Source organism: Silene latifolia, chromosome 6 (genome assembly GCF_048544455.1).
Source record: "Silene latifolia isolate original U9 population chromosome 6, ASM4854445v1, whole genome shotgun sequence".
NCBI classification, from domain to species: Eukaryota; Viridiplantae; Streptophyta; class Magnoliopsida; order Caryophyllales; family Caryophyllaceae; genus Silene; species Silene latifolia.
Genome location: NC_133531.1, coordinates 139485555 through 139500143, shown reverse-complemented (window position 1 = coordinate 139500143; position 14589 = coordinate 139485555). Strand labels below are relative to the sequence as shown.

The 14589-nt window shown below is 39.1% G+C and overlaps 1 protein-coding gene across 2 annotated transcripts in view; it reads left to right on the top strand.

Annotated features, from left to right (window-relative positions):
- Positions 1 to 8760, top strand: part of LOC141587410 (uncharacterized) — a 66534-nt gene extending 57774 nt beyond the window's left edge. For both annotated transcript variants that reach the window (XM_074408896.1, XM_074408895.1), the window contains exon 9: positions 8736 to 8760. The gene's annotated coding sequence lies outside the window, so the exon portion shown is untranslated. The remainder of the gene's footprint in view (positions 1 to 8735) is intronic.
- The last annotated feature ends 5829 nt before the right edge of the window (positions 8761 to 14589 follow it).

Below are 14589 nucleotides of genomic sequence, written 5' to 3'. Positions count from 1 at the left end.
ACGGGTATGCCGGGGTAAGTGGCGAGTCCGAGTAACATAGGTTAATTATTTATTTTCCCTTTCCTTTTGTTATTAGTAGGGTCCTATACGGTGCTGTTGTTGGATTTCTGTGATTGTTATGCTGTGGGCGTCACAATGAGGACACTGTGACATTTAGGTTTGGGGGAGTATATTTCTGTTGTGTGTTAAAAAAAAAATCTTAAAAAAAAAATTAAAATTTCAAAATACAAAAACTTGTTTTCTTTATTTTAGGCCGAGTCTTGGTGAATTGAGTTGCAATGATGTTAATTTGCATTATTTTTGCATTTGAATCCCAATACAGTTAACCATGTACATTGTTTGACCCGCTATTTTTGAAAACAAAGCTCATAATTCAAGTCTTGACCGTAATAATATGCCTTATGCTAAGTAAATTTGACAAAATTATGTTGGTAAACCACTTAAATTTCTGAGGTCAATGGAGCTTTCTAGGCCAGGAACAAAGGTCTTATTTGTCAATTAGGCTTAAGTGTGGTTCTTCTTGTGGAATATGTAATATCAAACCGCATAAGTGTGACATTAGTTTCTTAATTTTTGCGCATTCATATGACTAAGTACATGAGGAAAGGCGGTTCTTATCGTTCAAATAAGCCTTACATTACATTTTGTTTAGCCCGTTTGAACTAGACCTGGCAAACAGATCGGGTCGTATCGGGTTTGTATTCGTGTCACATATAAACGGGTCACAAACCCTCGAACCCAAACCCGACCCAATTAAATATCGTGTCGTGTTCGTGTCGACCCACTTACATAATTGGGTCATCAAGTCTCAACCCTAACCCGTTAATTTCGTGTCGGGTTCGTGTCGTGTTTTCGTGTCATGTCCATATTTAGAAAGTTTAAGTATATTTATGTGACGAAGGATCAAGAAAAATTAGGATTAATTTGGTAAACATGTCATTCGTGCGGGTTCGTGTTTAGAGAGCTCAATCCAAACCCAACCCAATTAAATATCGTGTCGTGTTCGTGTCAACCCACTTACATAAATGGGTCATTAAGCCTCAACCCAAACCCATTAATTTCGTGTCGGGTTCGTGTCGTGTTTTCGTGTGGTTTCATTATTTGCCAGCTCTAGTTTAAACTCTTGTAGCCGTTTTATATCCCATCTAATAGCTACAATCCAGAATTTGCCTACCTTATCGGGACAGTCGTACTTGCTTGAGTATCGTGTCTATTTTAGCTACTTTGGATCAGAATGAGACTTTTATTTGCCAGCTCTAGTTTGAACTCTTGTAGCCGTTTTATATCCCATCTAATAGCTACAATCCAGAATTTGCCTACCCAAACCCATTAATTTCGTGCCGTTTTATATCCCATCTAATAGCTACAATCCAGACTTTTATTGTCAATGTAGCTTAAATTTTTGTAGCAATTGTGTTAATCTCTTATGATGGAAAAAAAGAAAATTATGAAGCAAAAGAAGTAAAGAAAAAAAAAGAGACCGAAAAAAAAAAGAAAAAAAAAGAGACTTCGAGAAAAAAGAAAAGAAAAAAAATTGCTTAATTTGGTTTGTTAAGAGATTATAAGGGGGTGTGCTAGAGTCTAATGCATTTTTGGAGAGTGATTCATAGTCTCTCATGTGTTATCAAAGTTGAGATAATATCTCTAGTTGGGTTAGTAAATGCTTATTATCATAGAATTGGTCTTGGTTTTAGCGCTGGGACTACTGTCTTAGCCTCACATATCCATACGTGCTTTGGCACAAACCAGTTCTATACCATTTACCCTATTTGCCACCTTATTGTCCTTGATACATATACTTTTGTTTTTATTCTGGATGCGTATTAGTTGGAGAAATTTCTATCACATTAGAATGCATGCATATTTCATAAGTTGAGTGAGTGTCTTAATTCTTTCTATCTTACATATAACTCACCCTTTATGAGTGCATGAGTGAATCCGCGAGAATCCGACTAATTTGTCTTGCAAGATTGAGAGGTATTTGGCTGAATTACGGTATCATGTTACATCTTGAGACGAGTTGCGTTTTTCTATTACCCGTGCCTTTGAATTTGTTTTATTAGCACAATTTTGGTCGCTACTTTTTTACAGATATGGATAGCTTGGGATTTGTATGTGCATCAACATTAGCTATGAGTTATTCATTCACCATTTGTATGTTTGTCTTTTGTATCGTGTTAGTGTTTTGCTTGGGGACAAGCAAAGAGATGGTTTGGGGGAGTTTGATGAGTCATAATTATATACACATTTATGCCTCCCTTTAGTTGCTTTTGAGACGATTTTGTGTTATAATATGTTAATTATATGCCGTTTATGCTAGAAATGTCGATACGTCCGCCTTTTGGTGTTTTAATGCAGATTGGATGCATTTGTGGAGCAAAAGAGTAAAATGGAGCATCGCGAAGTCGGCAAGACGAAAACAAGAAGAGAAGAAGACACGAAGCTGAAGTTGCTGAAGATACGATCGAGTGTGTCAATACTCGATCGAGTATCCTAGTCTGACATACTTTTTACGGAACTTTCCTTAAATCGGTTTAATTAATTATTAATTATTATGTAATAGTATAAATAAGAAACTCCTACCCAATAATTAGGTTATGCTTTTCACTACTCTAAAATCCTATTTTAGTTTAGGTTTCCTCTTAAAAACTCCTTTATATTATTGTTTGCAAGATCGTTCATACCTTTATTCTTCCAATTAATCATTGTTCGGTATTTCTAATCTCTATTTTTATGCTTTCTTTAATTATATTTATCGTTCTTTCCATTGTTATTCGTAGCTAATTCTCCATATAGGGTTGAAGGGGATCGATGAATATTAATTGGGGTTAATTTATTAGCTGCTTAGATCGACTATCGCCTATTATTTGTTTATCAATCTAATTGATTAATTACCGGCCGAGGTTAATTAGTTGAGTTTTATGATAAATTTTTTGAGTTTTATTTAAAAAAAATGAGTTTTTAGTATAAAGTTTTTGACCTCATTCATTTAAACATTAAGCGAAAAAAATACAACATTGCTCAAAAACTATACTTATAAATTAAATTAATGTTGAGTTTGCCATCAAAAAATTATTATAGACCTTATAAATTTTAAATGCTCAATTTTTTTTAAATAAACTCAAAAACTAAAAGGGTATGAGGTACATTCGATGCGTAATCCTTTATATCTAATAAACCCTATCCCCTCACTTTGTAAAGAATATAAACCTGAATAGAGAAGGAAGAGGAAGAGGACTCGTGCGGCTGCGGTTATCACCTCCATCATCATCGGTTTTCTTTCATCGGTTTTTTACCGTCAACAAAATCCTTAATCCTAATTTATCAAGGTAATCATCATGTGTTCTTTTTATATAGTTCTTTTTACTTTGGAAGTTTGGTTATTGGAGGATCATCCTATTTTAATAAGCTCAAGACCTTCTACTTTTTCTTCTAATATTGATCTTCGTGCTATGGAGGAGATATGAAGATTTGATCTGGGTGGTGAAGGTGAGATGGAGATGAAAGATGATGAAGTTGATGATGGACCGTCTGATGTTGTTGCATGTTGCTCAAATATTGCTCCTCTAACAATCGTGGATGAGGATAGGGAGAGGAGAATGATGGTTAATTCAAAGAAAAAAGATACTGAGAGGAAGGCTAAGTGTTTTGGTATATTTCTACCAATTAGGGTTAAAGTGACCGACTCTTTTTAGCCTCGTATTAGGGGCTTAAATTATATGTGATTTGTGACGGAATATGTACGTAATTAAGACGGAGTAACGATGTAAATAAAGTAAGGGACGACATAAGGAAATAATGACACAAAAGATTTTGGTGACGCGGAAAACCTGATGTGGAAAACAACCGCGGGGGGAGTCGGAATCCCGCAAATAGTCCACTATGAAACAATTATGGTATAATATACAACGATCCAGTATATTACGGATCCGATTCCCTTTAATACCGGACCGTAACTAGGTGCATGAATGAATAACAGTGGTAGTTTTGGGGGTTTATACGTAGGTTTGCAGTAGGGAAATTAGGTTAGCTATGGTGAAGCAATTAATGTAGTAATGATTGCATGATGATGGTGGAAGACAATTGCACGTCATAATGGTGCCAAGATGCTCCTTCTTGCCTACTAACTTTTCCTCCATCATACATGAGTTGATGACGGCGCTAGTTTTGTAGTGTTTTTTCTTGAATGAATAATGGACCCCTTCTCTTCCCTTCTTCCTTGTATTTATAGTATTTTGCCTTCTAGGGTTTATGCCCCAATTGTCTTCTTTTCCAAGCTAGGGTTTGGCAGCTCTCCGAATCCAACTATCTTCGGGCTATATGCATGTAATTACCCGTATTCCTCTTCCTTCGGTCCATGGGCCCGATTCCCCCATGTATGTCATGGGTCCACTTGCTTATTAATTACACACTCGTTTCATGCCACGTAGCCCAGGCCAAATAGTGTAATTTTGGCCCAAACAGTTTGCCCCCAATTTCGCTTCTCAGCTTCGCCTGGGAGGGAAATTAACTCTTTAAGTTCTGCATATTGCCGTTGTTCTGCTACCGGTAAACTATTGCTATCCTTCTTGATTATGCTGCTATTCTGCTGGAAGGAGTTGCAGCCAACCTACTGTGGCAGACCGCTGAAACTCTGCCGGAACAGACTGCCGAAGCTCTGATGGGGCAGACTGCTGGAACTTTGTTGGAGCAAGCTGTTGACTGCTTGCTAGATTTGACTACTACTAGATATATTTGAGATAATTCTGCATCCCTACTTTTTACCCAGAATTCTGGTACCCTGATCTGCTCGATTCTGCTAAATCATACTCTGTTGTCCTTGCAGACTGATTTCTAGCTCTCCTTGGTTCTGCTGATCGGGAAGTAGATGTAAGCTGGTGTCTTAATGATTTAGGCATGTGGATTCCTGTTAGCAGACTTTTCAATAAGCGGACTTCCAGGCAGATTTCTGCTGGAGGATGCTTGGAACAACTGGTGGACGCTAGGAACCCGATAGCTGACGTTGCGGTCCTGAAGGCTGGTGTTGGGAACCAGACGGGTGACTCTAGAAACCAGGCGGCTGACTCTGGGAACCAGACGGCTGACTCTGGTGAACCAGGCGGCTGACTCTGGTGAACCACGCGGCTGACTCTGGGAACCAGACGACTGGCGTTGGGAACCAGGCGGCTGATGCTGGGGACCAGGCGACTGACTTTGGGGAATCAGACTACTGGCGTTGAGAGCACTTCCCACCTGTCCTTATCGTTCTGTTATCTGGTCGCCAAGGGTGAATCTGGTGGTTGGAGCATTCGGCACAAGTTTGTTGTGCACTTGTTATGTAGATGATACCTGTAAAATGTTAGTAATGCAATACATGTGCATGCATGGACCCTCTAATTTATGATGCAGACCACATGATGATTAGATATGCTGTAGACTATCATATGTCGTGAATGCAATGTTAACCATGACTACATGCTCTGTCTCTATTGTTTCGTTTGTCCTCTTCTGGCTAACAGGGGTTGTTGCGTCCCCTGTGGTTCCAGCATTTGTATTGCGTGCATGCACCTATGTATATGGCCCCGGGATTCTAGTACCCACAACGTAGCTACGCTTTTATCTGGGATTAACATTGAGATGCAGGTGGTCTTAGTATCGCTGTGCCCTGTCACCTCCAGACCGTACGCCTTTCATGTGGCTGACTTTGCAACGTCTGGCTAGCTCACATGGTAAGGATTGAACCCTCAATATGGACACTAATATCAGAACACAAAGCTTTTCTTCCATGAAACATAAAAAATAACCAAATAGTACAAATAACCTGGTGCTATCTCATGGTGTTCCAGGGCAACATCTGGATCCAGGAAGCCACAACGCGTACCACTTGAGTTTTTAGAAAATACATTGTTTTAAATAAAGAGGAATAAATAAAAAACATAAAAACAAATTTTGAAACTCCAAAAGGACTCGATAAAACAAAAGCTATTAGTAAAACATTTTTTTCTTCATGGACTGTCGAAATGTCCTCTGCGTACTAAGTCTCAACACTATGTCACATAAAGTACTGTCAGGGATTATACAGGATTTGACCTTGCATGGCCATCAATCTGTACACCCTATTACCTGGCGCTTTCGACCTGTCATTGTCTTTTCCACTTCTAAGTCTCGCTTTTTCAGCCTTGTGATTTTTGGTACTTCCAAATACCCTTCGTAGCGCTAGGTCTCTTACTGTGAGGGTCCTGATTTTGACGTTTTTACCATATATCCTTGCTACTGATTGCTTGTACGATGTCATGCATATGTAAGCACTTTTTCTTAGTTCATCTATTGTGGCTCTTTCTTTTTGCTATCATTTCAAGTTCTCAGCAATGGGTTTGTTGTTTGACCAAGCTTGCTCGATGGACTCTTGGGTTCTGGCTGCCACGTTGGGGAGGTAGTCTCTGCCCCCTACATGACTTTCACGGCTTTGATGTGGATGGCATGCAAAATAGTATGGGACCTATGCTTGCTTTTTACTTTTTGCTGAGGGTAATGTCATTTCTGCTTGTCATTTGTTATTTTATGTTCTGGTCCCCAGGGAACCAGGTTGGTGGCAGCATGTGTTGCTGTGATTTTTCGTTTTGGGAAGCTGATGTAAGGATGTGTTCTGCAACATTCTGGCTGCTGCCCGTCTCCTATATATTCAGGGTGCTAGGAGCTTTCAGCGGTACATTGATTAAATTTCCCCCAAGCCATTGATTCATGTCCTGCAAGCTGCTGGCGGAGCTACCTGTCCTGCTTGCTCGGTGGCCTGGTTTGCAACGGGAAGGCTGTTTTCGCAGGTCGAAAGTTTGCTGCAGGGAGCGTTCTGCTCTCTGCATTTTGCGTTCTGTGTTCTACGTTCTGCATTCTGCATCACATGCTGCAGGAGGAGCGATTTGATCCGGGGAAGGAGTGACAGGTTCTAGAACCTGAGTAACCACTCCTGCTGGCAGGGAGATCTCATGATAGCCCTGCAAGAAGTTATTCTGATAGGGCCAGCATTTGGCATAGCCAATGACCCTCCGACGCCCAAGGCAGTAATTATTCAAAATATAAATAGGGTAATAAGATTACGAAGTTACGAACTACCTTGAATCTTTCTGTTCTTTGTTTACCGATGGTTTTAGCACATGAATGATAAGCACAAGTGATAAGATACCTAACTTGAATGCCGCACCCAGGTTGTGAAGACGTCTGCCTCCAGGTTCTGGCCCCCAACTGGGGACCTACCTGGTTTCAGATATTTTCAGGTGCCTGACTCCCAGGGTCGCTTCAAGCTTGGACGATCAGGTTCCCTCCTGGTCCCTTCGTGGGGACCTGGGTACGTCCCTCTTATTGAAAATTCCCCTAGTGTGCCATGTATAACTCTGTTTCTTATTTTCTTTGTAGGTCCCTGATGTTTTCATCCACCTGGGTCTGGGGTGCTGGACTAAAGTCAGGTGCAAAGTCTACCATGGTTTGTGACTTAATGGTCATTCGAGGTTCGAACTTTAGGTTGTGAGCACTTAGACGTATGGTTCAATTGGTCATTGACCATTTCTCCTAATAGCTCTAGTTTTCTCATATAGGCTTTCAGGGGTAGTTAGTTATCACATGGATATGATGAGACTAAAAATAAGAAAGCAATTTACAGAAAACTATAACAAGTACTAGAAACAATTTTTCAAGTGACGTGTACCTAGTCTCTGTAGGATGCAGAGACTTATTGAGATAATATTCTGGGTATCAGTATGATGCTAACTGATGCCTTGGTTACCGACAAGTATGGGGACCAGGTGCTGGGACCAAGCGCGGGGACCAGATACATGGATCAAGTATGGGGTCCAGGTGCATGATCAAGTACTGGGACTAGGTACAGTAACCAGGGTTCTTGTTCCGGGCGGGACGACAGTGGTGGTTCCAGGGTTCCCCTGGTTCTGGTTCAGACAACAGAGGTAGTACTAGGGTTCCCTGGTTCTGCTCCCTTTGGCTGATGGCTCCTGCAAATTGGCTATGCAGAAGTTTGGTTCAATCTGGGTGCTGCCTTCCATCTGGTCTACTGCTACATTCTAACTGCCTGGGTTGCTGGCGAAAGGGTTGCTGCGACACTAATCTTGTTTGTCGTTCTGGTGTCTCTTGACTGTTTTCTGCTTTCTGCCTCCTCAATTTTCGACTCTGCTTCCTCCTGCATCCTGCTTCCTACTTTCCGCTTCCTCAATTTTCGACTCTGTTTCCTCCTGCTTCCTACTTCTTGGATTTCCGTTTATGGTTCCTCCTGCTTCCTCCGGAACCTGGAGGTTAAGAGGAGACAGCTGTTCGAGACTTTCTTATTCTACTAGATCTCAGAGTGTTGGGGACCTGGTTCTGGGTGCTCATGAGACCAGCTCCCCGAAAATGTTGCTGGTCAGGTCAGCTACCCAAAAATACTGCTGGTCAGGTCTGATACTCGAAAATACTGCTGGTGAGGCTCCTAATGTCCCTAAGCCAGCGCTAGTTCCTGCAAGAAGAGATCAAGCAGAGCTGGATGGTGGAGCTGGTGTTACAGCTGCTGAGGAAAAGATCATGTTAGATAGTTCTCTTCCTTAGCTTGTTCGGACTTTTGTTTGTCAGTTTCCGGGCTTGTCCCTTTCTGTTTTGTTTCGTGATGTTTCCCGAGTTCTAGCCTGGCTAGGAGAACCGTCATAGAGGTTCCCCTACGGGCTGCCAACCCTACGAGGGTGACAGTTTGCTGTAGTCAACATTCTGGTGCCTGGCAGACTGTATGCTGATTGTTATTGTTGTGTAGCGGTTCTTATATTTCAGATGTTTCTTGGCAGACTCTCCATGATCTGTTTGCCAGACTTTGTCTGGTTTCCGTCGTATAATCGTGGGACTAAGCCAAACAAACCATGTTAGTTTTAAGAAATTCAATCAATTGTTGACGAAGGTTACCTGTATACCCTGAACCTGAACCTGACAGCACTATTTGTTGGAGTATTTGTCCTCAACAATAGTGCGATCACATTATTGAAACTCATGATAAGAATACGTAAATGGATGATTCATTTATATATGTCAACTGATCAACATTAATCGGTAATTATTGGTTGACTAGAGTTTGACATTACTGTCGTGTGACGGTGGTGATCAGTTGATCTCTTAAGGTCACACCTAAAGGACGATTCCCTTAATAGATAAATTAATTAATTGTATATTGAGACAGATTAATTAATTCCTTAAAATTGAACAATTTACATATGTGAGTAAGAATATATATCTTATTGTAATTCGGTTAATTATAATTAAAATATGTTGTGGATTATATTAACATGACCCATTTTATACACTTGTGATTATGAATTACTAGCCAATTGTTATATGTAATTAAATACATATATATATATATATATATATATATATATATATATATATATATATATATATATATATATATATATATGAATGAGATCATGTGAGGATACACTATCTTTTTGAGGATTGAGGATTGCGTTACAATATCAGAGGTTATTCAATACAATATCACAGGTTATTCGATAAAATATCACACAAAAAAACACCTGTGCAAAAAAAAAAAAAAAATTTCAAATTTTTTTTTTTTTGACAAAGGTCTGATTTTTCGTGATATTTTATTGAAGAACCTGTGATATTGTATTCACTAATCCTCAATCCTCAAATATTTAGGAGTTCTCACCGGATCTTGACTCTCTCTCTCTCTCTCTCTCTATATATATATATATATATATATATATATATATATATATATATAGAATGAGATCATGTGAGGATACACTATCTTTTTGAGGATTGAGGATTGCGTTACAATATCAGAGGTTCTTCAATACAATATCACAGGCTATTCGATAAAATATCACACAAAAAAACACCTGTGCAAAACAAAAAAAAAATTTTTCAAATTTTTTTTTTGGACAAAGGTCTGATTTTTCGTGATATTTTATTGAAGAACCTGTGATATTGTATTCACTAATCCTCAATCCTCAAATATTTAGGAGTTCTCACCGGATCTTGACTCTTTCTCTCTCTCTCTCTCTCTCTATATATATATATATATATATATATATATATATATATATATATATATATATATATATATATATATATATATATATATATATATATATATATAATGATATTTAATTGTTAAATATGCATTAATATGATTAATAACATGCTACATGTTACCCATTGTATGACAAAATGACAATTGACAAAAATAAAATGGATTCCATATTACATGGGGCACCGGTTTTATGGGTGTTTAGGGTTTAATTGTTAATTGTTTTTTAATTGTTAAGAAACACAATGATTACCATTTAAGCCTAGACCACACCCTAACTCATTTTGATAAGAACAATTGTAAAAGTAGAAGGACATGCATTGGCTCCTTTGCCTACTCCCTCCCACCGGTTTCTCCACCCCCAAATAAGAATAAGAATTGTTCTTATTCTTATTATTCATTCTTACCTTTTGTTTAGACACACCTCCTCTCACATTCTATCTTCTCTCTAAAATTAGTTTTAGACATACATTTGTTCAAAGATATAATATTTATTTAGATTACTAAAGCAGTAATAAGAAATAATATTAGATTAATTTTAAGGTTTCTAATAATCATATATAGTCAATATATTATTAGATTTACGGGATAGTTTTGGTGCAATCAAGAGGAGAATATCTACTTTGGGATTTTTGGAAGATCATCCATAACCTTGTAGCTCAAGAATAAGTGGAGGAAGGAGGCCTCAGTTGTGCCCTAATTCCGATCTCTACAATGTAAGGAACATTGTTCTTGCTCTTCTCTTTATTTTATGTTATGCATGCACTAGATCCTTATCTAAATCAATGAGTAATTTAGATCTATAATTAAATGAGTTTAATTAGAGGGTTAAGCATTCTTTCACTATTCGCTCTGGGTCCATCTTACCCATGTTGAATGAACTTATTTTGTCCACCAAGATTTTTCTTACATTTTAGTTTCTATGTACGATGTTATGATAAGAGCATCGTGGTGGTGTTTCTGAGTCTAGACGATCTCCTTTTGTTTCTGTGGCATGCCTTTTTCACCTTTGAGTATTTTAGGCGGTAGAGTTTTGATCCACCTGTTGTCACATTAATTACTCTAGAACAAATAGGGGTGTAAAGGGTAGAACCTGACTCGTGGAGCTTATTTTACTGGAGCTGCCCCACGTGATAACAGGCGGTCCAAGTTGTCACCATGTTTTTGGGGAATAAACTAGCTGGATTCAATTGACTGGCGCATGGTGACACTGATTATGTCTCTTAGCCGTTGGAGTTGTCGCTCCACCAGGCTTTCTGATCTTGCAAGAGGGTTAAAGACAGGCGAAATAGCACCAAATATATTACAACCTAACAACACTCCTGTAGAGGTCTGCCCCCAGGGTCGCTGGCTAGTGAAGTTGTAGTGACACTGGTTCAGTTTGTCATTCTGGTTCCTGCCGGCTGAAAGTTCCTGCAATAGAGAGGAATTTAGCTCCAGCAGAACTAGAAGATAAGGTGTTACCTGATGTTGCCTCCATTCTGGTCAACATGGGAGAGCAGCAGGATGCTAGGCATCCAGGGTATAGCTTGGTGTCCTCTGCTTACTGCAGGCTCCAGATTGTCTCTCTGCAACTTCTGCCTCCAGCATGGTACCTCTGAATCTGTGTGCCTGTACTGAGCATATCTGCTGGTTCGCCTCCTGCTGGTACTCATCTTGCCGGTACGCTGCTGGCGGTTTCTGGTGCACCGACCATTCATGCTCTGGTAGCTAGAGGCTGGAGGGACTCTGGCATCCAAATCTGCTGTAGGACTCAGGGGAAATCCAGGGACCAGTTCTTCGGCTTTGGGGAGCAGATCTATGGCTACGGAGAGCAAACCTACTGCTGGATTCTGGAGGAATTATTGGGAGCAGGTTTGCTGCAGGCATCTGAAAGAGTTTTGGGGACCAGATCTGCTGTCAGACGCAGGTATCTGAAGGAATTTCGGGGACTAGATCTGCTGCCGGACTCTGAAGGAACTCTAGGACCAGATTTACTGCATGTCTCTGGTGGGACTTCAAAGAGCATATCTGATGCGGGACTTCTGGAGGAACTCTGGAAGCAGATCTGCTGCTAGCTTCCGGATAACTTTCGGGGAGCAGATCTACTGCTGACTTCTGAGGATCCCAAGAAGCAGACCTGCTACTTGCTTTCGGGTAACTTCCGCGGAGCAGATCTACTGCTGACTTCTGGAGGATCCCGGAAAGCAGATCTGGTCCTAGTTTAATGAATAGTGATGAGATCTTGCTCGCTAGCAGACATGGCACCGAAGATTGACTTGATGATAACTTAGCTATAGAGATCGATCACCATGCCCCACGATGGGCGCCAAACTGTTTTGGTATATTTCTACCAATTAGGGTTAAAGTGACCGACTCTTTTTAGCCTCGTATCATGGGGTTAAATTATATATGATTTGTGACGGAATATGTACATAATTAAGACGGAGTAACGATGTAAATAAAGTAAGGGACAAAATAAGGAAATAATGACAAAAGAGATTTTGGTGACGCGGAAAACACGATGTGGGAAATAACCGCGGGGGGAGACGGAATCCCGCCAATAGTCCACTATGCAACAATTATGGTACAATATACAACGATCCAGTATATTACGGATCTGATTCCCTTTAATACCGGACCGTAACTAGGTGCATGAATGAATAACAGTGGTAGTTTTGGGGGTTTATACGTAGGTTTGCAGTAGGGAAATTAGATTAGCTATGGTGAAGCAATTAATGTAGTAATGATTGCATGATGATGGTGGAAGACAATTGCACGTCATAATGGTGCCAAGATGCTCCTTCTTGCCTACTTCCTTTTCCTCCATCATAAATGAGTTGATGACAACGCCAGTTTTGTAGTGTTTGTTCTTGAATGAATAATGGATCCCTTCTCTTTCCCGCTTCCTTGCATTTATAGTATTTTGCCTTATAGGATTTATGCCTCAATTGTCTTCTTTTCCAAGCTAGGATTTGGCAGCTCTCCAAATCCAACTATCTTCGAGCTCTATGCACGTAATTACCCGTATTCCTCTTCCTTCAGTCCATGGGCCCGACTCCCCCATGTATGTCATGGGTCCACTTGCTTATTAATTACCCACTCGTCTCATGTCACGGAGCCCAGGCCAAATAGTGTAATTTTGGCCCAAACACTAAGAGATGGTTAGCCAAGCGTCAATATCTAGAGAATAGAAGAAGGTTTATGGAAGTTATATGTAGATCATGGCCTGAGTTTGGGGTTTTATTGGAGTATGGGAATGATGAGAGTGCAAGGGGGAAAAGAGTTGATGGTTCATGTAATTCTAATGTTGTTTATAATTCAGATGATGAATTAGATCCGGTAGCCATACGAAAAAATCCAGTTATTACAAGATGGTTTATGGGGGAGCTTTCTAAGTATTGGCCTGGTTTTGGTCTTACAGACGAAGACGAATCGTTACGAGGTTGATTTCTTGTTCCTTTACTTTATTTTTTTACATTGTTTTTTTTTTGTTTTTTTTATGGACTGGTGATGATATGATTGGTGGTGATATTATTTATGTTTCATCTTTTTTTATCTACCCAATGATCTCTAATGTTGAGGGTAGTTGATTGCTTATCAATGTTGTTGGTCAAATACAATGCCACTAGCTTTTGTAGTGCTGAGGCTGTGTTTGTACAACAATGTTAACGAGTTTTGTTTAGTGAAGCTAATTGTCTGAAGTTAATATCCTTAGTGCCAAAGACTAAATAGTTCAATAGAGTTTCAAAGTTCTACATCAAAACCGAATACAGACTAAACAAAATGCTTCAGTGACGCCTTCTTGATTGCTTTCTCTCCTTGCTTCTTACTTTATTTGCGAAAATGGTGACTTTGATAAGATATCCAGTCTTTGTTAAGTTCTAACTGTCCAAAATGTTTCATATTGATGATGTTTATATAAGCTTCTTCATTCCCTTGCACATAAATCTAGGAATAACCAATCACTAATGCTACCAACATGGGGATTTCCCAATGTTGGATCATTACTACCTCCACCTGCTTCAGTAATGGCGCCAACAGGTTCAATTATTGCCTTTATATTTGTATGCATGTTATATAGATCCATAAAATACTAAATTAATTAGTTTAAATAATATAATTAGAAGAGTTTAATTAAGGTCTATGGACTTTTATCTGGTATTAGAGCTAGCTTGTATTATGCATGTCTATTTTGGGCATTTTTATCAAGATATGTGATAACTAATAAATTAAATTAGAAAAAGTTTTGGGTGGCATGAAATTTTTATTTCATGAATACCCACTGACCTTAAAATGGTTGTGGTCAAATTTGGTGATTTGTGAGTTATTTTTCTAATTATTATAATTTTTTATACAAAACCGAGTCAATAATGCCATATTTTGGTTAAAAGGTTAACTAAAAATAGTTTCATGTCGATTCTAGACATGAAAATTTTATATAATCCCACATGAATGTTTTAAATAGAGTATGTAAAATTTTGTAATTTCTTATTGAGTTTTGCATGTTTATTGATTTTTAATGGTTAAAAAGTCGATAAAATGGGATTATTATG